Source organism: Salmo salar, chromosome ssa17 (genome assembly GCF_905237065.1).
Source record: "Salmo salar chromosome ssa17, Ssal_v3.1, whole genome shotgun sequence".
NCBI lineage: Eukaryota > Metazoa > Chordata > Actinopteri > Salmoniformes > Salmonidae > Salmo > Salmo salar.
Genome location: NC_059458.1, coordinates 3,259,922 through 3,283,251, shown reverse-complemented (window position 1 = coordinate 3,283,251; position 23,330 = coordinate 3,259,922). Strand labels below are relative to the sequence as shown.

Below are 23,330 nucleotides of genomic sequence, written 5' to 3'. Positions count from 1 at the left end.
TTTTGCCCCTGGTGATGCTTTGGGCAGACCACACCACCCTCTGGAGAGCCCTGCGGTTCCGGGGGGTGTATTTGTCATACCAGGGAGTGATACAGCCTGACAGGATGCTCTCGATTGTGCATCTATAAAAGTTTGTGAGGGTTTTAGGGGCCAAGACAAATTTGATGTGTATGCCGAGGACCTGGCACCACTTTCCTGGCACCACTCTCCCAGGGCCCTCACCTCCTCCCTGTAGGCTGTCTCATCATTGTTGGTAATCAAGCCTACTACTTTTGTTTAGTCTGCAAACTTGATGATTGAGTTGGAGGCGAGTGTGGCCATGCAGTCATTGGTGAACAGGGAGTGCAAGAGGGTGCTGAGCACGCACCCTTGTGGGGTCCCTGTGTTGAGGATCAGCGAAGTGGAGGTGTTGTTTTCTAACTTCACCACCTGGGGGCGGCCCATCAGGAAGTCCAGGACCTAGTTGAACAGGACGGGGTTCAGACCCAAGGCCCTGAGCTTAATGATGAGCTTGAAGGGTGCTATGGTGTTGAAGCCTGAGCAATAGTCAATGAACAGCATTCTTACATAGGTATTCCTCTTGTCCAGATGGGATAGGGTGGTGTGCATTGTGATGGCGATTGCAACGTCTCTGGATCTATTGGGGCGGTAAGCAAATTGAAGTGGGTCTATGGTGTCAGGTAAGATAGAGGTGATATGATCCTTAACTTGTCTCTCAAAGCACTTCATGATGACAGAAGTGAGTGCTTTAGGGCGATAGTCATTTAATTCAGTTACCCTTGCTTTCTTGGGTACAGCAACAATTATGGACATTTTGAAGCAATTGGGACAGCAGACTGGGATAGGGAGAGATTATATATGTCCGTAAACACTCCAGCCAGCTGGTCTGCACATGCTCTGAGGGACACGGCTAGGGATGCCATCTGGGCCAGCAGCCTTGCGAGGGTTAAAACGCTTAAACGTCTTACTCACGTCAGCCACGGGGAAGCTGAGCCCACAGTCCTTGGTCGTGGGCCGCGTCGGTCGCACTGTGTTATCCTCAAAGTGGGCGAAGAAGGTGTTTAGCTTGTCCGGAGGCAAGATGTCGGTGTCTGCGACGTGGCTGGTTTTCCCTTTGTAATCCGTGATTGCCTGTAGATCCTGCCACATAATTGGGACTCCACTTTGTCTCTGTACTAACATAGGGTGGGGGAGGGCCTTGTAGGCATTTTGAAAAGTTGAGTAGCAATGATCCAATGTTTTCCCAGTGGGAGTACTACAGTCAATGTGTTGATAGAAGTTCAGTAGCATTTTCCTCAGATTTACTTTCCTCAGATTTACAATAAATGCAGCCTCAGGATATGTGGTTTCCAGTTTGCGTAAAGTCCAGTGTGGATCTTTGAGGGCCGTTGTGGTATCGGCTTGAGGGGGAATATACACGGCTGTGTCGATAACCAAAAATAAATCTCTTGGAAGGTAATTTTTTTATTTTACCTTTATTTAACTAGGGAAGTCAGTTAAGAACAAACTCTTATTTTCAATGACAGCCTAGGAACAGTGCCTTGTTTACGGTCAGAATGACAGATTTGACCTTGTCAGCTCAGGGATTTGATTGTGCAACCTTTCGGTTACAAGTCCAACGCTCTACCCACTAGGCTAACTTCAGCCCCATAATACAATTGACATTTGATTGTGAGGTATTTTAGGTCGGGTGAACAAAAGGACTTGAGTTTCTGTATGTTATCACAATCATATCATGAGTAGTTAATCATGAAACATACACCCCTGCCTTTCTTCTTCCCGGATAGTTCTTTATTCCTGTCTGAGCGATATACTGAGAACCCAGCTGGCTGTATGGACAGGGAGATGATATACCGAGAGAGCCATGTTTCCGTGAAACAGAGTATGTTACAATCCTTAATATCTCTCAGGAAGATCCTCGCCCTGAGCTCGTCTACTTTATTATCCAGAAACTGAACATTAGCGAGTAATATACTCGGAAACGGTGGATGGTGTGCAGGCCTCCTGAGTTGGACTTGAAGTCCACTCCGAATACCTCTTTTACCCCTGTGATGTTTTGGAGTGTAATAAGAGTCGTCTAATGGAGACCAAAATGCGGCGTGTGAAGTGCTCATATTTACTTTTAATGAAAACACTTTGCAAAAATAACTAAATGACCAATAACAGTCCCGTCAGGTACAAACAACGAAACGGAAAACAACCACCCACAAAACCTAATGAAAATAGGCTGCCTAAGTATAGCTTCCAATCAGAGTCAACGAAAAACACCTGCCTCTGATTGGAAACCATACCCGCACCAACCTAGAAAATACAACATAGAACGACATTTTAGACAACCCACATAGAAAACAGAAAACCCAAAATACATAGACAGAAACACCCTCCTGTCACGCCCTGACCAATCTACTATGGAAAAATGACCTCATACTAAGGTCAGAACGTGACATGGAGCAGCCTCAAACAGCTCAAATAAGCAAAGAGAAATGATAGTCCATCATTACTTTAAGACATGAAGGTCAAGAACTTTCAAGGAAATTCAAGAACTTTGAATGTTTCCTCAGGTGTAGTCACAAAAACCATCAAGAGCTATGATGAAACTGCTTCTTATGAGGACCACCACAGGAAACGAAGACCCAGAGTTACCTCTGCTGCAGATGTTAAGTTCATTAGAGTCAACTGCACCTCAGATTGCAGCCCAAATAAATGCTGCACAGACTTCAAGTAACAGACACATCTCAACATCAACTGTTCAGAGGAGACTGCATGAATCAGGCATTCATGGTCAAATTTCTGCAAAAAAAACACTACTGAAGGACACCAATAAGAGGAAGAAACTTGCTTGGGCCAAGAAACACAAGCAATGGACATTAGACTGGTGGAAATTTGTCCATGGGTGTGATGAGTCCAAATTTGAGATTTTTGATAAGTGAACAAATGATCTCTGCATGTGTGCTTCCCACCGTGAAGTATGGAGGAGGGGGTGTGATGGTGTGGGGGTGCTTTGCTGGTGACATTGTCAGTGATTTATTTATAATTCAAGGCACACTTCACCAGCATGGCTACCACAGGATTCTGCGACGATACGCCATCCCATCTGGTTTGCGCTTAGTGGGACTATCATTTGTTTTTCAACAGAACAATGACCCAAAACACACCTCCAGGCTGTGTAAGGGCTATTTGACCAAGGAGAGTGATGGAGTGCTGCGTCAAATGACCTGGCCTCCACAATCACTCAACCTCAACCCAATTGAGATGGTTTGGGATGAGTTCGACCGCAGAGTGAAGGAAAAGCAGCCAACAAGTTCAGCATATGGGAACTCCTTCAAGACTGTTGGAAAAGTATTCCAGGTGAAGCTGGTTGAGAGAATGCCAAGAGTGTGTACAGCTTTCATCAAGGCAAAGGGTGGCACTTTGAGGAACGTAAAATATAAAATATATTTTTGTTTAACACTTTTTTGGTTACTACATGATTCCATATGTGTTATTTCATAGTTTTGATTTCTTCACACAAGTTGTAGAAAATAGAAGAAAAAAAGAAATTAGTTGGTGTGTCCAAACTTTTGATTGGTTCTGTATATGTCTACCGTGTTGGCGTGGGTTGGATTTCAGCACACACCCTTCTGGCACAAGTAACTCAATCTCCACGATTGAGTTGGTTTCGTTACAGTACATATTTCAAATATGGAAAGTCTAGGATATTGTACCCCTGATCTTGATAATAAATGACCATGCCAGAGACTTTTGGATAACCTAAATAGCAAACAAATAAAATAACAACAGGCTACATCATCATTAGTTTCCATTCATACAAAGTGTCAAGTAAATTGCCACCGTAGATTTTCCGTTGAGCTGAGACACTTTTCTTTGATGTGTAAATTGTCAGAGAATTTGTTTTACATCATATTTGCACTTCTCCAGAAATAGCAGAAGATATTCCATTGCATTCGAGCCATGTCCGTTCTCAACATAAACTCATGGACAGTGAATCTTTCTAATAAGTTTGGTTTTTAATCAAATTAAATGAAAAACAATCAATCTGTTTTTAAAACAGCAATGTTTCTTCATAGCATTTGGTCAAAAACACGATATCATGAATCGAATGTCTTGTTCTATGAGCATAAGGCAATGTGTACACATGTAGGACTAAGGGCCCTTCGACCTGAGGCATGGATGTTTTTCCTATCCATTGAACACAGTTTATTATATAGTATACAGTAACCCTACAATAGGCCTAGTTATAACAAACATGTAGCTAATCTAGTTTTTGTTATTGACTTTAACATGGAAATATTTGTCTACACACATTGCATTTGCATTTCTTAAATGCACTGCATATTCGAGCCAAGAACAATTGGACAATGCCCAAACGTTAAACTCTATTATAATAATATTAGCCTACTATCACCATGTATATGAAGAAAAAACAGGAATGTCTGTTGACTGTTTTGCTGCTCATTATATTTTAATGAAACATTGGTTATAGGCTACCGATTTTATTCAACCTTTATTTAACTAGGCAAGTCAGTTAATAAGTACAAATTCTTATTTACAATGACGGCCTACCAAAATGAAAAAGGCCTCCCCTGCGGGGACGGGGGCTGGGATAATAAATATAGGACAGAACACACATCACAACAAGAGAGACACCAGAACACTACATAAAGAGATACCTAAGACAACAACATAGCATGGCAGCAACACAGGAAAACACAGCATGGTAGAAACACAACATGACAACAACATGGTAGCAATACAACATGGCAGCAGCACAACATGGTAGCAGCACAAAACATGGTACAAACGTTATTGGGCACAGACAACAGCACAAAGACAAGAATGTAGAGACAACAATACGCAATGCAGCCACAACTGTCAGTAAGAGTGTCCATGATTGAGTCTTTGAATGAAGAGATAAAACTGTCCAGTTTGAGAGTCTTTTACAGCTCATTCCAGTCGCTAGCTGCAGCGAACTGAAAAGAGGAGAGACCCAGGTTGTGTGTGCTTTTGTCACGTCCTGACCAGTGAAAGGGGTTGTTTGTTATTGTAGTTTGCTCAGGGCGTGGCAGGGGGTGTTTGTTTAGTGTGTTTCGGGGTTTGTTGGGAAATATTCTATGTTAGTCTATTTCTATGTCTGTGTCTAGTTATTCTATTTCTATGCTTAGTTTATTGGGTTGACCTTCAATTGGAGGCAGCTGTTCCTCATTGCCTCTAATTGAAGGTCCTATTTAATAGGGGTGTTTTTCTGTGGGATTTGTGGGTAGTTGTTTCTCCGTATAGTGATTTGTCCTTACCGGGCTGTTTTTCGTTGTTGTTTTGTTCAAGTGTTTTGTTTCATTTCTTTAATAAATAAGAAGATGAGCATACACATTCCCGCTGCGTTTTGGTCTACTCCATATGACGAATGTGACAGCTTTGGGGACAGAACGGGTGTTGTATGTGGAGGATGAGGGCTGTAGTAGGTATCTCAGATGGTGGGAGTGAGGCCTAAGAGGGTTTAATAAATAAGCATCAACCAGTGGCTCTTGCAACAGGTATACAGAGATGACTAGTTTACAGAAGAGTAGAGAGTGCAGTGATGTGTCCTATAAGGAGCATTGGTGGCAAATCTGATGGTCGAATGGTTAAGAACATCTAGCCGCTCGAGAGCACTCTTACCTGCCGATCTATACATTACATCTCTGTATTCTAGCATGGTAGGATGGTCATCTGAATCAGGGTTATTCTGGCAGCTGGGGTGGAAGAGAAGCGATTACGATTGAGGAAACCAAGTCTAGATTTAACCTTAGTCTGCAACTTTGATATGTGCTGAGAAAAGGACCATGTACCGTCTAGCCATACTCCCAAGTACTTGTATGAGGTGACTACCTCAAGCTCTAAACCCTCAGAGGTAGTAATCATACCAGTGGGGAGAGGGGCATTCTTCTTACCAAACCACATGACCTTTGTTTTGGAGGTGTTCAGAACAAGGATAAGGGCAGAGAAAGCTTGTTGGACACTAAGAAAGCTTTGTTGTAGAGTGTTTAACACAAAATCCGGGGAGGGGCCAGCTGAGTATAACACTGTATCATCTGCATATAAATTGATGATAGAGCTTCTTACTGCTTGAGCTATGTTGTTAATGTAAATTGAGAAGAGCGTGGGGCCTAGGATCGAGCCTTGGGGTACTCCCTTGTTGACAGGCAGTGGCTGAGACAGCAGATATTGACTTTATACACTGCACTCTTTGGGAGAGGTAGTTAGCAAACCAGGCCAAAGACCCCTCAGAGACACTAATACTCCTTAGCCGGCCCACAAGAATGGAATGGTCTACCTTATCAAAGTTTTGGCCAAGTCAATAAAAATAGCAGCACACCATTGCTTAGAATTAAGGGCAATGGTGACATCATTTAGGACCTTTAAGGTTGCAGTAACACGACCATAACCTGAGCAGAAACCAGACTTAATACCAGAGAGAATACTATTGACAGCAAGAAAGCCAGTAAGTTTTTCCAACACTTTAGATAAACATGGCAAAATAGAAATTGTCCTATAACAGTTAGGATCAGCTTGATCTCCCCCTTTAAATAAAGGATGTACCGTGGATGCCTTCCAAGCAATTGGAACCTCCCCAGAGAGGAGAGATAGGTTAAAAAGTTCAGAGATAAGCTTGGAGATGATAAGGGCTGCAACTTTAAAGAATAATGGATCTAAACCATCTGACCCAAATGGTTTTTTGGGGTCAAGTTAAGGAGCTCCTTTAGCACCTCGGACTCACTGACTGCCTGCAGGGAGAAACTTTGTAGCGGGGCAGGGGAAAAAAGGGAGGAGCATAGGGGCTAGTCGCATTAGAAGGGGTGGGAGATGAGGAAATGTTGGACAGGCAATGAGGCATGGCTGAGTCAAATAGGAATGCTGACTTAATGAAGTGGTGATTAAAGAGCTCAACCATGCGCTCCTTGTCAGTAACAACCACATCATCAACATAAAGGGACATGGGCAGCTGTGAGGAGGAGGTTTTATTCTTGTGATTAGATCAACAGAGAGAGAACTGCTCTTTAAAGTAACTACCTTTGGCCTTCCGGATAGCCTGAGTGCACTTATTTCTCATTTGCCTGAAAAGAGCCAGTCAGCCTGAGTATGTGTGTGCCGAGCCTTTAGCCAAATGGAATTTTTGAGGTGGAGTAACTCTGCCAGATCACTGTCTACAAGGCTACTGTGCGCCCCCACTGGGAAAATCGATGCCATAACCAATTGTCTTACCGCAAAGACCAGCGACCAGTGAGTGTTAAATATCACCAGTAGCTCTGCTTGAAATGGGCACTTTGGGACACGTTTTTAAAGACACACCTACAATATGTCCACCCCTCCCACCTCAGCACAAGCAAGCTGATATAAGACAGGTAAATTACTGGCAGCAGAGCTCTGGCTTTTAAAAGTCAAAATTGCCCAAGAATGTGTTTTTGACACTAGCGCCGCCTTAACACCTGCCAAAAATAGTCCACAGTGTTATTATTAATGGTATGTAGAAATACGATGTGATCTGATGTTTAGTCAACATGTGTGAAATACTGTATACTGTTAGGTTTTAATTACACTTTATAGGTGACTTTCAGGCAGACATCACACCACAATTGTACTACAATTCTGGAGCCATCAACTACAGAAACATTTGAAAAGATGTAGCAACATTTTGGTGTGTGAAAGATGAGAGGTAGAGAGAGAGATGATAAAGAAAGAGAGAGAGGAGATAAATAGTTTCCACAGTCTCTTTTAATTAAAAGTAAATGTACAGTATTTGCAGTAAAAATACTTTAAATTACTACTTAAGTAGTTTTTTGAGGTACAGTATCTGTACTTTACTTGACTATATTGTTGACAACGTTTGCTTTGACTTCACTACATTCCTAAAGAAAATTTACTTTCTACACCCTGACACCCAGAAGTACATTTTGAATACTTAGCAGGACAGGAAAATGGTCCAATTTACACACTTATCAAGAGAACATCCGTGGCCATCCCTACTGCCTCTGATCTGGCGGACTCACTAAATGCTTCGTTTGTAAATGATGCCTGAGTGTTGGAGTGAGCCACTGGCTATCCGTAATTTAAAAAACACGAAAATAGTGCCGTCTAATTTTCTTAATATAAGGATTTTTAAGTTGTTCATACTTTTACTTTTGTTTTTGATATTTAAGTATATTTTAGCAATTACATTTACTTTTGATACTTAGGTATTTTTAAAACCAAATCTTTTAGATTTTTACTCAAGTAATATTTTACTGGTTGACTTTCAGTTTTACCTGTGCCATTTTCTATGAAGGTATCTTTACTTTTACTCAAGTATGACAATTCAGTACTTTTTCCACAACTGTGTATTTGTTTCAAAACATGGAGATGTCCATTGTTTTGGCTGTGTCATTGGAAATCCCCTAGCTACTGCATAATAAGCACTTAGTGTTAATCAGTAATACAGATGTAAAGCACAATACACTGAGATATGAACACCTCTCCAAGGTCATGAATAACAATGTGCAGGGAAATACTTCTCCAGATATTTACCAAGTTGTCTTTTTTAATATTAACATAATTGGGTATCTTTTATACACACACTGATACAGAAACAACAGTCCTGTAAGTGCTTTTTTATTACAGTAAAGAGCGCTCACAAAGGCCTGAATAGTTTATTTCAGACAGCACTTCATATTTGATGACATACCAAATTCTGTCTCTGTTTCACCCTGTAGGCTGCTGCTGGTCAGGAGCTGTGTGTGGTGTGTGTGTGGTGTGTGTGTGTGGTGCGTGTGTGTGTGTGTGTGTGTGTGTGTGTGTGTGTGTGTGTGTGTGTGTGTGTGAACTAGTCATGATTGTTGATTTAGCACTGATTTTATTACTGATTGAGCTTTGATAAGGTATGCAGTTCTGCCCTGATTTAGACAGTTATCTAGCTTCACATTTCTACCCCCGATGTATTTTCTGACCTACCCTGCTTCACAGTGGCTCTGTATACATCTGTACTAGGCCCTGTCTGGACTGTCCTGTCCTCACTAGAAAACCTGCAATGCAGCATTTCCCTCTGAGCCTCACACAGTCTCTTACTAATGGAGTAGAGGGCTGAGTAGAGAGCTGAGCCTCTGTTGGAACTAATGGACCACAGATATACAGATGTTTTATAGAAACTAAGAAAACAGGATGATGAAGTCATTTAAGCACTGTTATGTCTGTAAACTGGGGACCTGAAAAAATAGAGAATAGTGCTGAACTCCTCTGTCTGTTTAGAGAGCAAAGCGGTTCTTGTGTGAGTTCTTGTGTCTTGTGCGTCTGGTGAATGAGGCACAGACCCAGACAGACAGTGACAGACAGACAGTGACAGGCCATATCTCAGAGCAGGCTTCCCCAGGGTCGGAGCAATCTGTGTGGACATGAGTCAAAGAGATGCTCCCCTTTGAAGGGTGGAGGGGTCAGGTACATTAGGACTGGGGTGAAATCCCAAACTCGTGTGTGTGTTTCACAAATGTGTGTGTATGTGTGTGTGTCTGCTATCTCTGCTCCTGACATTTTAAGCCAGTTTATGATGTGTGTGTGGTGTGTTAAAAGAGTGCAGGACGTGACAGTACCCCCCCCTTAAAGGTGCTAACCCCGGAAGCACCTTAAGAAAAACAACCCCAAACAACAACAAAACAAATACCCTCTACCACGTCCTGACCAAACTAAAATAAAAATTACCCTCATACTGGCCAGGACGTGACAGTGGGTATTTGTTTTGTTGTTGTTTGGGGTTGTTTTTCTTAAGGTGCTTCCGGGTTAGCACCTTTAAGGAGTACTGTCACGTCCTGGCCAGTATAAGGGTTAATTGTCATTTTAGTTTGGTCAGGACGTGGCAGAGGGTATTTGTTTTATGTGGTTCAGGGTGGTGTGTTAGTTAGGAGGGCGTTTGATTTATTATTTCCGGGTTTTGAGTTATGGTCTATGTTGATGTATTTCTATGTGTAGTCTGGTTGATCTGTTTCTATGTTGAGTTAATTGGGGTGGACTTCCAATTGAAGGCAGCTGTGTGGTGTTGCCTTTGATTGGAAGTCCTATATTAGTTGGGTGTGTTTGTCTGTGTATTTGTGGGAGATTGTTTCATGTTTAGCGTGTGTAAGCCTAACAGGACTGTCTGTAAATCGTGAGTTCGTCTTTGTTATTTTTGTATGTTTGTTTTTTGAGTTTATTAAATGTTCAAAAAATGAACTATCACAACCCTGCTGCATTTTGGTAATCTTTTTCCGACGATGATTTCGCTATATCGTCCTCCGACGAAGAAATCCCTGACAGAATCTCCCACCAAACCAGGACCAAGCAGCAGAGGAAGGAGCAGAGGAATTTTGATTTGGACAATCGGGAGAGATGGACATGGGAGCAAGTTATGGCCGGAGAGGGCCCATGGAGAATGGCTGGTAAGGACCGGGAACGTTTCCGAGGATCACGACTGGCGGTGAAGCACGAGAGGCACCCACAATACATTTTTTGGGGGGGGCACACGGGTAGTTTGGCTAGGCCTAGGAAGAGCCGGAAGCCAGCTACCCGTGGTTATATGGAGGAGCGTATGAGGTGGAGAGCGCCATGTTTCGCTGAGGAGCGCACTATCTCACCCATACGCATGCACAGTCCGGTGCGCGTTATTCCAGCCCCTCGCAGGTACCGTGCTAGAGCGGGCATCCAGCCTGGTAGGAGGATGCCTGCGCAGCGCATCTGGTCGCCGGTACGCCTCCGAGGACCAGGCTACCCAACTCCCGCTCTACGCACGGCTACCATCAGGCCCCTGCACAGCCCAGTCCGCCCTGTACAAGCACCCCGCTCGTACAGGGCTACTAGTTCCATCCAGCCAGGACGGGTTGTGCAGGAGGTAAGATCAAGACCGACTGTGCGCCTCCATAGCCCTAGGTTTCCAGCTCCTGTCTCTCGTGCGGACCCGGAAGTACGTCAGCCCAGTCCGACTCGTCCTGTTCCCGCTCCCCGCACTAGCCTGGAGGTGCGTGTTCCCAGTCTGGTATGCCCAGTACCAGCACCACGCACAAGGCATCTAGTGCGTAAACCCAGCCTCGCCAGTCTAAAGTCGCCAGAGCTGTCCGCCAGTCAACAGTCACCAGAGCTGCCTGCCAGTCAAGAGTCGCCAGAACTGCCCGTCAGTCAAGAGTCGCCAGAACTGCCCGTCAGTCAAGAGTCGCCAGAGCCGCCCGTCAGTGAGGAATCGCCAGAGCCGCCCGTCAGTGAAGAGTCGCCAGAGCCACCCACTAGTCAGGAGCTGCCAGAGTGGCCAAACTGCCCGGAGATGTCAGAGTGGCCAGACTGCCCGGAGATGTCAGAGTGGCCAGACTGCCCGGAGATGTCAGAGTGGCCAGACTGCCCAGAGATGTCAGAGTGGCCAGACTGCCCGGAGATGTCAGAGTGGCCAGACTGCCCGGAGATGTCAGAGTGGCCAGACTGCCCGGAGCTGCCAGAGTGGCCAGACTGCCCCGAGCTGCCAAAGTGGCCAGACTGCCCCGAGCTGCCAGACTGCCCCGAGCTGCCAGACTGCCCCGAGCTGCCAGACTGCCCCGAACTGCCAGACTGCCCCGACTGCCCCCCGGCGATGCCAGAGTGGCCCGACTGCCTGGAACGGCCAGAACCGGAGCCACCTCCAGATATAGGTGGGTTGGGGAGGGGGGGTGTAGCACAGTGCCGTCATTGACGGCAGCCACCCTCCCTTCCCTCCCTTTAGTAGGGGGGATTTTTTGTTGTTGTTGTTGTTTGGGGTTGTTTTTCTTAAGGTGCTTCCGGGGTTAGCACCTTTAAGGGGGGGGTACTGTCACGTCCTGGCCAGTATAAGGGTTAATTGTCATTTTAGTTTGGTCAGGACGTGGCAGAGGGTATTTGTTTTATGTGGTTCAGGGTGGTGTGTTAGTTAGGAGGGCGTTTGATTTATTATTTCTGGGTTTTGAGTTATGGTCTATGTTGATGTATTTCTATGTGTAGTCTGGTTGATCTGTTTCTATGTTGAGTTAATTGGGGTGGACTTCCAATTGAAGGCAGCTGTGTGGTGTTGCCTTTGATTGGAAGTCCTATATTAGTTGGGTGTGTTTGTCTGTGTATTTGTGGGAGATTGTTTCGTGTTTAGCGTGTGTAAGCCTAACAGGACTGTCTGTAAATCGTGAGTTCGTCTTTGTTATTTTTGTATGTTCGTTTTTTGAGTTTATTAAATGTTCAAAAAATGAACTATCACAACCCTGCTGCATTTTGGTAATCTTTTTCCGACGATAATTTCACTATATCGTCCTCCGACGAAGAAATCCCTGACAGATAATGAGAGCTCGTTAGCAGAAGTGAAATGTTGAAGCTTTCAATGAAGTCGCTTTCACAGGGAGGAGACTTCGGACTTAATGTCATTTAACAGATGGCATATTTGACTCTGTGATATTTAGTTATTTCTATATGTATGATGTGTAGATGGTTGGATATATTTACAGGCTCCAATTGGGTAAGATGCTCTTGTTGTTTTTTGTTGCAGTTTCTGGCAACAGTCAGTGGTGAATGTGAGGTGAGATTTCAGTCTTACAGGCATCATGAGCTTGATGTGTCAGATACAGGGATTCAAAACAAATAGGATTATTGTGCACTTCAACAGTTTATTGAGTCTAAATGGAAGCTAAAGAAACACCAAATACATCCAGTCTTGAGATGAAATGCATTTAAGTGTCAAAAATCATATTTTCATATTTCACTGTGTTTCTGTATGTCATTTTCTTTTTCACTCAACTCAGAATTGCAACTCAGCATCATGATGCAATCAGCAACATGGCTGAACCTGTGTTCACATCCGATGTTGTCTGGGAATTAGGAGGTTGTCATTGCAATGCCAGAGTAGAAAGGAAACAACCTTACAGCTGAACTGAATATATTAGCATCTAACAAAGACCACAGCTTTAACCCAATGATGTCGATGCTTGCTTTAACCCCACTGGACCAAAGCCAAACTGACCCACAGTGGTTGCCAGGGGTAATATGCGTATTATAATGACCAGAGTGGTTGTTATGGGTAATATGTGTTCTAAAATAAGAGAGGTTGCTATGGGTGATTCAGAATTGATGCCTTTGGTGATTGTTGTTCTAGAATGGCCAGAGGTGGAATAGATTCTGTGTGAGGTTTGGGGTGGTAGACTTCTAAGAACTGTTGGTGTCTGTGTTGGCTTGCGGTCATGGTCATGTTGGTCAGGTTTAGGCTGCGGTGGCAAAGCCCACTTGGTTGTCTGTGCGGTCGTAGACGGAGTAGTACTCCCTGAGGAATACATCTCCCAAAATCCACAGGGGCTGTCCGTTCTGGGACGGCAGGTAGGTGGGGATGATCCCCACGAAGCAGTACTGGTACCCACCCTGGTTGTTCTGGATAGAGAGGAGAACACGCATGTTGAGTGCAATACACACACACACACAGATAAACACACATGCACTACTGCCACATGGCTTAGGCATGCACATGGCTTATGGACCAGCTTGAGCCATCTAAAATGGCCTTCATTATCCTAACATCAGTCATAGAGGGTAACACACGGACAGACACACACTAACTCACCTGCTGGATGTATGCAGATGGCGGCAGGGGGAAGTTGACTCCATTGATGGTGAATGTGAGAGTAGGCAGGCTGTTGATCTGGTTACAGTTCACTGTGTACTACATCAACAAACAATTCACAGACATGAGTGACACAAAACATCCCTGTACTGGTTAACTCTGGTCTGCACTGGTTTCCCCATCCTCTACTTTCTGGATTACACTGGTTTATGGTGTCAGTTAGTACTGGTCTGTAATGGTTTATAATGGCTTCCTGCTACCTGTCCATACTGGTCCTGCTGGGCTCCAATGGACTGCATCAGGGTTCCCAAGATCTGTCTGGGTGCAGTCAGCATGGAGGTGCCTGTATCCACGATGGCCTGGCAGCCTTGCCCACACCACCCTGTCTCCTGACCGTTGATCTGGAACCTGGAGATTTACAAGGGTTAGTGTCAGACAGACAAACAAACAAACAGACAGACAGACAGACAGACAGACAGACAGACAGACAGACAGACAGACAGACAGACAGACAGACAGACAGACAGACAGACAGACAGACAGACAGACAGACAGACAGACAGACAGACAGACAGACAGACAGACAGACAGACTAGCATTGACAGCGGCCTTAGACATTTTTCATCCCAGCTTTTGAAGGCTCCTGGTGGTTCTGATGTCAGTGTATGGTTAGGTATGTTTGGTTGGTGTGGTTGATCCTTACCCTTGGATGCCGATCTGCCAGTATGTCTGGGAGGTGACGGGGGTCCAGTAGATCTGACCCTGGTACTTGGTGGTGTCCACTTCTCCAAACGACAGCTCACTGCCCTGCTGACTGTCCCTGCACAGAAAAAGTTTTAAGCCATCAAACAGTTTTACATAGATAGGAGGTTGGCAAGAAGATGGTTCACTCTTCACAGAAGACACTTTTCTTCTCAAAAATCTGAATTCTTATTTCAGTGATTTAGTTTCTGGAGCAGGAGTAATGAATATAACATTGATTATGTACATAAATATGTAAGTACATCATTAAAATATATTACCTGGTCATCTAGAAAACAAACACATTGGTCTGCAGAAGGTTCTGTGATATCTGTGTGTATTTTATATTGAGGTCCGGTAGTAGTACATTATATGTGTGGTAAGTAAGTAGTGGTAGGGGTACAGATGTCAGATCTTAACTTGATCACTTTTTTGTCACTGCTCATTTTCCTGCTGTATCAGGAAATCCAAATGAGCCTTGTAGGTCCCTGAAAAAAGAGCAGTTGTCTTTCTGTCCATGCTGGGGCAGTCGATCAGTGCTTGCTATTTAAATATCAAAATCCTCTCACTGAAACATTAGGTCTGGGTCAAATTACTGCAACATTCAAATGTACAAACATGTATCTGAAATGCAGTCATACACATAAACAACCGTCGTTTGATATAGCTTAATAACAGAAGATAGATATTGGTCTCCACTAGGCTATGAGAAGTTTCAGGTGTATCCTAAGTTCAAAATTGAGTTCAGTCGTGGGGTGTAGTGGGTTAGGGCTTCTGCCTTCTGCGAGCACATATAGACCTACCATTCCAGCCCATACCTTTCTGGCACAAATAACTCAATCACCCCCAATTTACTAGATTTATTTACACATTTTAAATATGGACAGTCCAGGGATATTTTACCCCTGATCTTGATAAGAAATGACCATATCAGACCCGTTTGGATAACATAAATAGGAAACCAATAAAATTGTAACTATAGGCTACACCAACATTAGTGTCATGTCAATTCCCACAGTGGATACTTTATTTCTATTGTATGGAATGCTTGTCAAATAGATACATCACCCTTAGTCTGCTCAAAAAGTACTCTGTTGTTCTTATTACAATACCAACCAGAGGGTGAACATATCTTGAAACACTTTGGTTGCAAGCAGGACTAAGGTAACGCCGATATCGTCTTTTAGGGAGCGGTACTGAAGTATGTGTGAAAAGGTGTGAAAACCGCTACTGTTTGTTTCCCTGGCTGAGTTTATGAGCTGATTTGGGCCATCATCTGATTGACAGATGTAGGCCTGCTGTGGAACAATAAACCTTCCTCCAGTGTGGATGCTTGTCCGCGTTTTATAGTTAGGGTATGTATAATTTGTGAATATAGTTCTGGTCTTTGGTGTGAATTGGAAGCTTGTATTGTGTGCCTTTAATATTTCATTTCTTAAAGCTGTCAAGATGTTTATACATTTGAGCCTATCCAAAGACGATTTAGTTGATTAATTTTACTTCTTGAAAACATTTAAATAAATGCAATTAACTTGAGGGTCTAATGTAGTCTCAGGCTGGTCACTAGATCGCTCAGCACAGGGCGCAAACTCATGAGGTTCGGTATGAGCTGCTTAGACCACTGCACTATGGCAGATCACAATGCTCTAGCGAGCATTAAGAATATTATGTATACTGATGATACATAGGCGTGTCATTTTGTATTATTTTGTTTTAAGCCTTCCCCAAACCATAGCCCTAAACTTAACCACTCAGAATGAATTCCTAAACTGTTAACCTTTGAGTTGTTTCTGGTTTAATCATGTAACCACACAAAATGAATGCGTCAAAAATAGACATTGATCCATGAGTCAAAGGGCAGTGGGCCGAATTTGAACCCATGCCGACTCTGACATATATGTGCCGGGGTCAGTGCCTGTATGCGCTGGACCACACAGGAATTGAAGAAACAATAATTAAACCTGCATATTGCTTGATCTTCAACTGATATTAAAACTATTTATCTAAAACAACTGATTATCCCTAACGTAAATATATCTACCCCCTACGAATATGCTTCCAGCTGCCCACTCGTACAATTCTAAATAATTCTTCAGATATTCAAATCCTCCTTCTGCAGGATTATTTTCCTCTTGCGGTGAAAGGGGTCTAATTAAGATCTGACATCTGTAGTGGTATGCGTGTGGTAAGTAGTGGTAGGGGTATATGTGTGGTAAGTAGTAGTATATATGTGGTAAGTAGCGGAAGTGGCATATGTGTGGTAAGTAGTGGTATATATGTGGTAAGTAGTGGTAGTGGTATATGTGTGGTAAGTAGTGGTAGTGGTATATGTGTGGTAAGTAGTGGTAGTGGTATATGTGTGGGTAAGTAGTGGTAGTGGTATATGTGTGGTAAGTAGTGGTAGTGGTATATGTGTGGTAAGTAGTGGAACTGGTATATTTGTGGTAATTAGTGGTAGTAGTATAAGTGTGGTCAGTAGTGGTAGTGGTATAAGTGTGGTCAGTAGTGGTATTGGTATATGTGTGGTAAGTAATGAAAGTGATATATTTGTGGTAAGTAGTGGTTGTTGTATAAGTGTGGTCAGTAGTGGTATATGTGTGGTAAGTAGTGGTAGTGGTATAAGTGTGGTAATTAGTGATAGTGGCATATATGTGGTAAGTTGTGGTATGCATGTGGTAAGTAGTGGTATATGTGTGGTAAATAGTGGTAGTGATATATGTGTGGTAAGTAGTGATAGTGGCATATATGTGGTACGTAGTGATATATGTGTGGTAAGTAGTGATAATGGCATATATGTGGTAATTAGTGGTAGTGGTATATTTGTGATAAGTAGTGGTATATATGTGGTAAGTAGTGGTATATGTGTGGTAAGTAGTGGTAGTGGTATATGTGTGGTAGGTAGTGGTAGTGGTATATGTGTGGTAAGTAGTGGTAGTGGTATATGTGTGGTAAGTAGTGGTAGTGGTATATGTGTGATAAGTAGTGGTAGTGGTATATGTGTGGTAAGTAGTGCTAGTGGTATATGTGTGGTAAGTAGTGGTAGTGGTATATGTGTGGTAAGTAGTGGTAGTGGTATATGTGTGGTAAGTAGTGGTAGTGGTATTTGTGTGGTAAGTAGTGGTAGTGGTATATGTGTGGTAAGTAGTGGTAGTGGTATATGTGTGGTAAGTAGTGGTAGTGGTATATGTGTGGTAAGTAGTGGTAGTGGTATTTGTGTGGTAAGTAGTGGTAGTGGTATATGTGTGGTATGTACTGGTAGTGGTATATTTGTGGTAAGTATTGGTAGTGGTATATGTGTGGTAAGTAGTGGTAGTGGTATATTTGTGGTAAGTGGTGGTATGTATGTGGTATAAGTGATGGTAGGAGTACTGACCTGGTCAGGTAGAATGCAAATATGTTAGCCTGCAGAAGGTTCTGTGACATGATGTTGTCCATGACGGGAGTTTCTTGTCCAGCTGAGATGGAAGGGTAGGAAAGGCCAAGGATACCATCAAACTGGGCCACAGCAAAGGTCTGACCTGGCTCGTCAGTGCTCAGACCAATCTCCTGGTTGTTGAGGATAATACCACCGACCTAAAGAGGTGACAAACAACACACACACTCAGCATCATGGAAACACGTTGGTTTTATTAGAATGGAAGTACATGTACTGTTGTGGCTGTATCTGTTGTGGCTTTTTATTGCATGTAGTGAAGAATAACTGTGGTAGAAGTAGTTAAGTATTTGTAAGGTTGTTATGGTGGAACTCACGTTGACGGTGTCGTATCCGAAGACTCCACTGAGACTGCCAGTTCCGTAGGGCAAGTAGAAAGTTTGCCCATTAGCTGAGTAGGTGGACGACTGCTGGGGGTTGAACTTTGTGTGGGCGTCTGCAGGAGGAAGGGACACAAACAACTTAAAGAGGAAATATACTGTATACAATTGATTTATCTGGGAAGTGTGTAGAAGTGACAATGGACTAAAATATCTCTGATAGTAGTAGTAGTAGTAGTAGTAGTAGTAGTAGTAGTAGTAGTAGTAGTAGTAGTAGTAGTAGTAGTAGATGTGCTGTAGTAGTAGTAGTACAGTAGTAGTAGTAATAGTAGTAGTACAGTTAGTAAAATTTATTGTTGAGGAAGTAGCAGTTCGTTGACACATGTAGTAGGTTGTTGTAATATTAGCTAGCAGTGGCTTTCATTGTCATGAAGCTATCCAGCTGTACTCACTGCAGGCCTGAGTGTTGCAGAGTACAGAGTCAACCCACAGGTTGGCAGAGCCAGTGTCAAACAACACCTGGAAGGACTGGGGGAGTACCGATGGTGATGGCTCCATAGTAAGTGGTCTGGAAAACACAACAGGGATAATACAGTTGACAAAAGATAGAGGTGCTGCTAATACATTCAGAAAACAACGCATCAGATCTAGAGTGGTTGGCTTGGTTTAGACTCTACTTCATGGAGTTAGACGTTATTGTGACATGGTTGTTATCTAGTTAGACCTATAATTCACATTTTATACATTAGCCTACATCAGAATTTCATTCTGAAATATGAAAATAGACTACTGTGGACATAGACAGATATAGACAGGACATTGAGTAACATTCTAGATAGACCATAAGCTTGGGTTTAAGAGCATGTACGTACGTCAGCGTAGTTGTTGATGTACATGGTGGTGGAGCCAGCGAACTCGTCAGGAAAGTATTTGAGAGCGGGGTCTTGGTAGGGCAGGCGTTCTCCCTTCTCCATCATTCTCTCACGGATTGACTTATGCTTCACCAGAGGGATCCTAGGGTAACAAGAACACAGATGCACTCAGATATGAAGTCGAACTCTGCAAATGCAAATAGGGGTAGAGAGAGCGACAAGGAGTTATCATTGACTATGAGAGATGAGAAAAGAAAATTGTGTTTTAGGGAGAATTTAATGAAAAAGAGCAGCTGGAGTGAAAATGTGACAAAGAAATAAAGTGAGTACTAACCTGTGGATTCCCTCAGCGAGCACAGCACATACCAGCACAATAACGAGACACTTCATGGTCACTCCTGAAATCACAACCAGTGGTGGATACACCTTAGCTTGGGTCAGGACTGATCTTATATACTGTACCAAACATACATATGTGCACACATGAATGCAAGCGGGTGTGATATGGGTACGCGTGAGTGTGTGTGTACACATCCCTTATCAGACTTAAGTAGGTGACTATCAGCTCCTTTTTCCCCTGACTCCACATTCTCTATTCAGTGTGCAGGCAAGCCCCTACTCCCCTGTACCGATAGCAGCGCTAACCAAAACAGTACTATTAGTTTACTGAACCTTTATAAGGGAGATGACCAGATTAGATAAGGTACAGGGCTCTAATTTAACAAACCAAACGTGATGGTAAATCTTTTTGCTTACGGTAGCGTTATGGGTTCAGCGGTGTCAAAATGATTTTTTTCACAAATAATTTTTGCTGTGCTTCAAGATATTCAAATGAGCCTCATGAGTCCCTGAAAATCAGCAGTTCTCTTTCTTTCAAAAGGGGGTAGTTTAGTCATTGGGGTCAAGGCTTGCAATAAAAATTATGTTCTCTTTCGCTCCCTCAAACGCTATGCCTAGGTCCTATTACTGCAACATTCAAATGTACAAAAATATATTATTTTCCTGGCACCATTCTCCCAGGGCCCTCACCTCCTCCCTGCAGGCTGTCTCATCATTGTTGGTAATCAAGCCTACTACTTTTGTGTTATCTGCAAACTTGATGATTGAGTTGGAGGCAAGCGTGGCCACGCAGTCATAGGTGAACAGGGATTACAAGAGGGGGCTGAGAATGCACCCTTGTGGGGTCCCTGTGTTGAGGATCAGCGAAGTGGAGGTGTTGTTTCCTAACTTCACCACCTGTGGGCGGCCCATCAGGAAGTCCAGGACCTAGTTGCACAGGGCGGGGTTCAAACCCAGGGCCCTGAGCTTAATGATGAGCTTGGAGGGTACTATGGTGTTGAAGGCTGAGCTATAGTTAATGAAAAGCATTCTTACATAGGTTCCTCTTGTCCAGATGGGATAGGGTAGTGTGCAGTGTGATGGCGATTGCATCATCTGTAGATCTATTGGGGCGGTAAGCAAATTGAAGTGGGTCTATGGTGTCAGGTAAGATGGAGATGATATGATCCTTAACTGGTCTCTCAAAGCACTTCATGATGACAAGTGAGTTTTACAGGGCGATAGTAATTTAATTCAGTTACCTTTGCTTTCTTGGGAACAGGAGCAATGGTGGACATCTTGAAACAAGTGTGGACAGCGGACTGGGATAGGGAGAGATTATATATGTCCATATACACTCCATCCAGCTGGTCTGCGCATGATCTGAGGACACTGCTAGGGATGCCATCTGGGCCAGCAGCCTTGTGAGGGTTAAAACGCTTAAGTGTCTACTAACGTTGGTCACTGGGAAGGAGAGCCCACAGTCCTTGGTAGCAGGCCGCGTTGGTGGCACTGTGTTATCCTCGAAGTGGGCAAAGAAGGTGTTTAGCTGGTCCGGATGCAAGATGTCGGTGTCTGTGACGTGGCTGGTTTTCCCTTTGTAGTCCTTGATTGTCTGTTGACCCTGCCACATACTTCTCATGTCTGAGCCGTTGAATTGGGACTCCACTTTGTCTCTGTACTGACGTTAGGCGGGGAAGGTTCTTGTAGGCATTTTGAAAAGTTGAGTAGCAGTGATCCAATGTTTTCCCAGCGGGAGTACTACAGTCAATGTGTTGATAGAACTTCAGTAGCGTTTTCCTCAGATTTACTTTGTTAAAATCCCAAGCTACAATAAATGTGGCCTCAGGTATGTGGTTTCCAGTTTGCATATGGTCCAGTGTAGTTCTTTGAGGGCCGTCGTGGTATCGGCTTGAGGGTGAATATACATGGCTGTCACTATAACCGAAGAGAATTCTCTTAGGAGGTAATACGGTCGGCTGTCAGAAACCATCTTTAACGTGTAGGAGGGGTGAAGTCAGGCGCAGGAGACAGAACTACGTGAAACACACGTTTAATGAAATTAGTCCAAAAATCCAAGGCAGGGTACCAAACTAAAAAAAATAGGAATAAAATCCAAAATGAGCTGGGACGCAGCCCAGCAGACCCTCATGCCTAAAATACAGCACAGTGGAGCATAATCAAATCCCCAACCTACGTAGGACGAAACAAAATTAATCCCGCATAACCCCAAACCAAAAACAGACAGACTGAATAACCCCACTAATGACCTAACCCAAAACAGGTGCTAACCTAAACAGACATCACCAAACGAAACAGAAAAGGGGATCGGTGGCAACTAGTAGGCCGGCGCCCGCCGCCCGAACGGGGAGAGGCGCCACCTTCTGTGGACGTTGTGACATCGGCATTTGATTGTGAGGTATTATAGGTTGGGTGAACGAAAGGACTTGAGTATGTATGTATGTATGTTATCACAATTTTATTTTTTTTAAATTTTATTTCACCTTTATTTAACCAGGTAGGCAAGTTGAGAATAAGTTCTCATTTACAATTGCGACCTGGCCAAGATAAAGCAAAGCAGTTCGACAACACTTTACACATGGAGTAAAACAACATACAATCAATGATATAGTAGACAAAAATAAGACTATATACAATGTGAGCAAAGGATGTGAGATAAGGGAGGTAAAGGCAAAAAAGGCCATGGTGGCAAAGTAAATAAAGTATAGCAAGTAAAACACTGGAATTGTAGATTTGTAATTTGAAGAAAGTTCAAAGTTCAAATATTGCAAAGGAGCAAAATAATAAATAAAATAAATAAATACAGTAGGGGAAGAGGTAGTAGTTTGGGCTAAATTATAGATGGGCTATGTACAGCTGCAGTGATCTGGGAGCTGCTCTGATAGCTGGTGCTTAAAGCTAGTGAGGGAGATAAGTGTTTCCAGTTTCAGAGATTTTTGTAGTTCGTTCCAGTCATTGGCAGCAGAGAACTGGAAGGAGAGACGACCAAAGGAGGAGTTGGCTTTAGGGGTGACCAGAGAGATATACCTGCTGGAGCGCGTGCTACAGGTGGGTGCTGCTATGGTGACCAGTGAGCGGAGATAAGGGGGGCTTTACCTAGCAGGGTCTTGTAGATGACCTGGAGCCAATGTGTTTGGCGACGATAACACCATGAGTAGTTAATCATGAAACATACACCCCCGCATTTCTTCTTTCCGGAGAGTTCTTTATTCCTGGATGGTGTGCACGCCTCCTGAGTAGGACTAGAAGTCCACTCTGAATACTTTTTCTCCACCGGTGGTGTTTTGGAGCAGCCTCAAACAGCTCAAATAAGCAAAGAGAAATGACAGTCAATCATTACTTTAAGACATGAAGGTCAGTCAATCCCCAAAATTTTAAGAACTTTCACATTTTCTTGAAGTGTAGTTGCAAAAAAGTGCTATGATGAAACTGGTTCTCATGAGGACCGCCACAGGAAAGGAAGACCCAGAGTTACCTCTGCTGCAGAGGATAAGGTCATTAGAGTTAACTGCACCTCCAGATTGCGGCCCCAAAAATTGCTTCACAGAGTTCAAGTAACAGAAACATCTCAACATCAACTGTTCGGAGGAGACTGCATGAATCAGGCCTTCATGGTCGAATTGCTGCAAAGAAGCCACTACTAAAGGACACCGATAAGAGGAATAGACTTGCTTGGGCCAAGAAACACGAGCAATGGACATTAGACAGGTGGAAATGTGTCCTTTGGTCTGTTGAAATTTTTGGTTCCAACCACCGTGTCTGTGTGAGATGCAGAGTAGGTGAACGGTTGATCTCTGTATGTGTGGTACCCACCGTGAAGCATGGAGGAGGAGGTGTGATGTATGGGGGTGCTTTGCTGGTGACACTGTCAGTGATTTATTTACAATTCAAGGCACACTTAAACAGCATGGCTTCCACAGTATTTTGCAGCGATACGCCATCCCATCTGCTTTGCACTTAGTGGGACTATCATATGTTTTTCTACAGGACAATGACCCAAAACACACCTCCTGACACGCCTGCTCCCTCTCTTCCCCCTGGCACTCGAGGGCGCCAGG

General features: G+C 43.6%; 1 protein-coding gene and 1 pseudogene across 1 annotated transcript in view; one reads left to right on the top strand and one right to left on the bottom strand.

The window, feature by feature from the left end:
- The window catches only part of LOC123723758 (C-Jun-amino-terminal kinase-interacting protein 2), a 154,278-nt gene that overhangs the window by 55,281 nt on the left and 75,667 nt on the right, over positions 1-23,330 (top strand). The window lies entirely within an intron of this gene.
- On the bottom strand, positions 12,604-19,428 carry LOC123728129 (gastricsin-like; annotated as a pseudogene).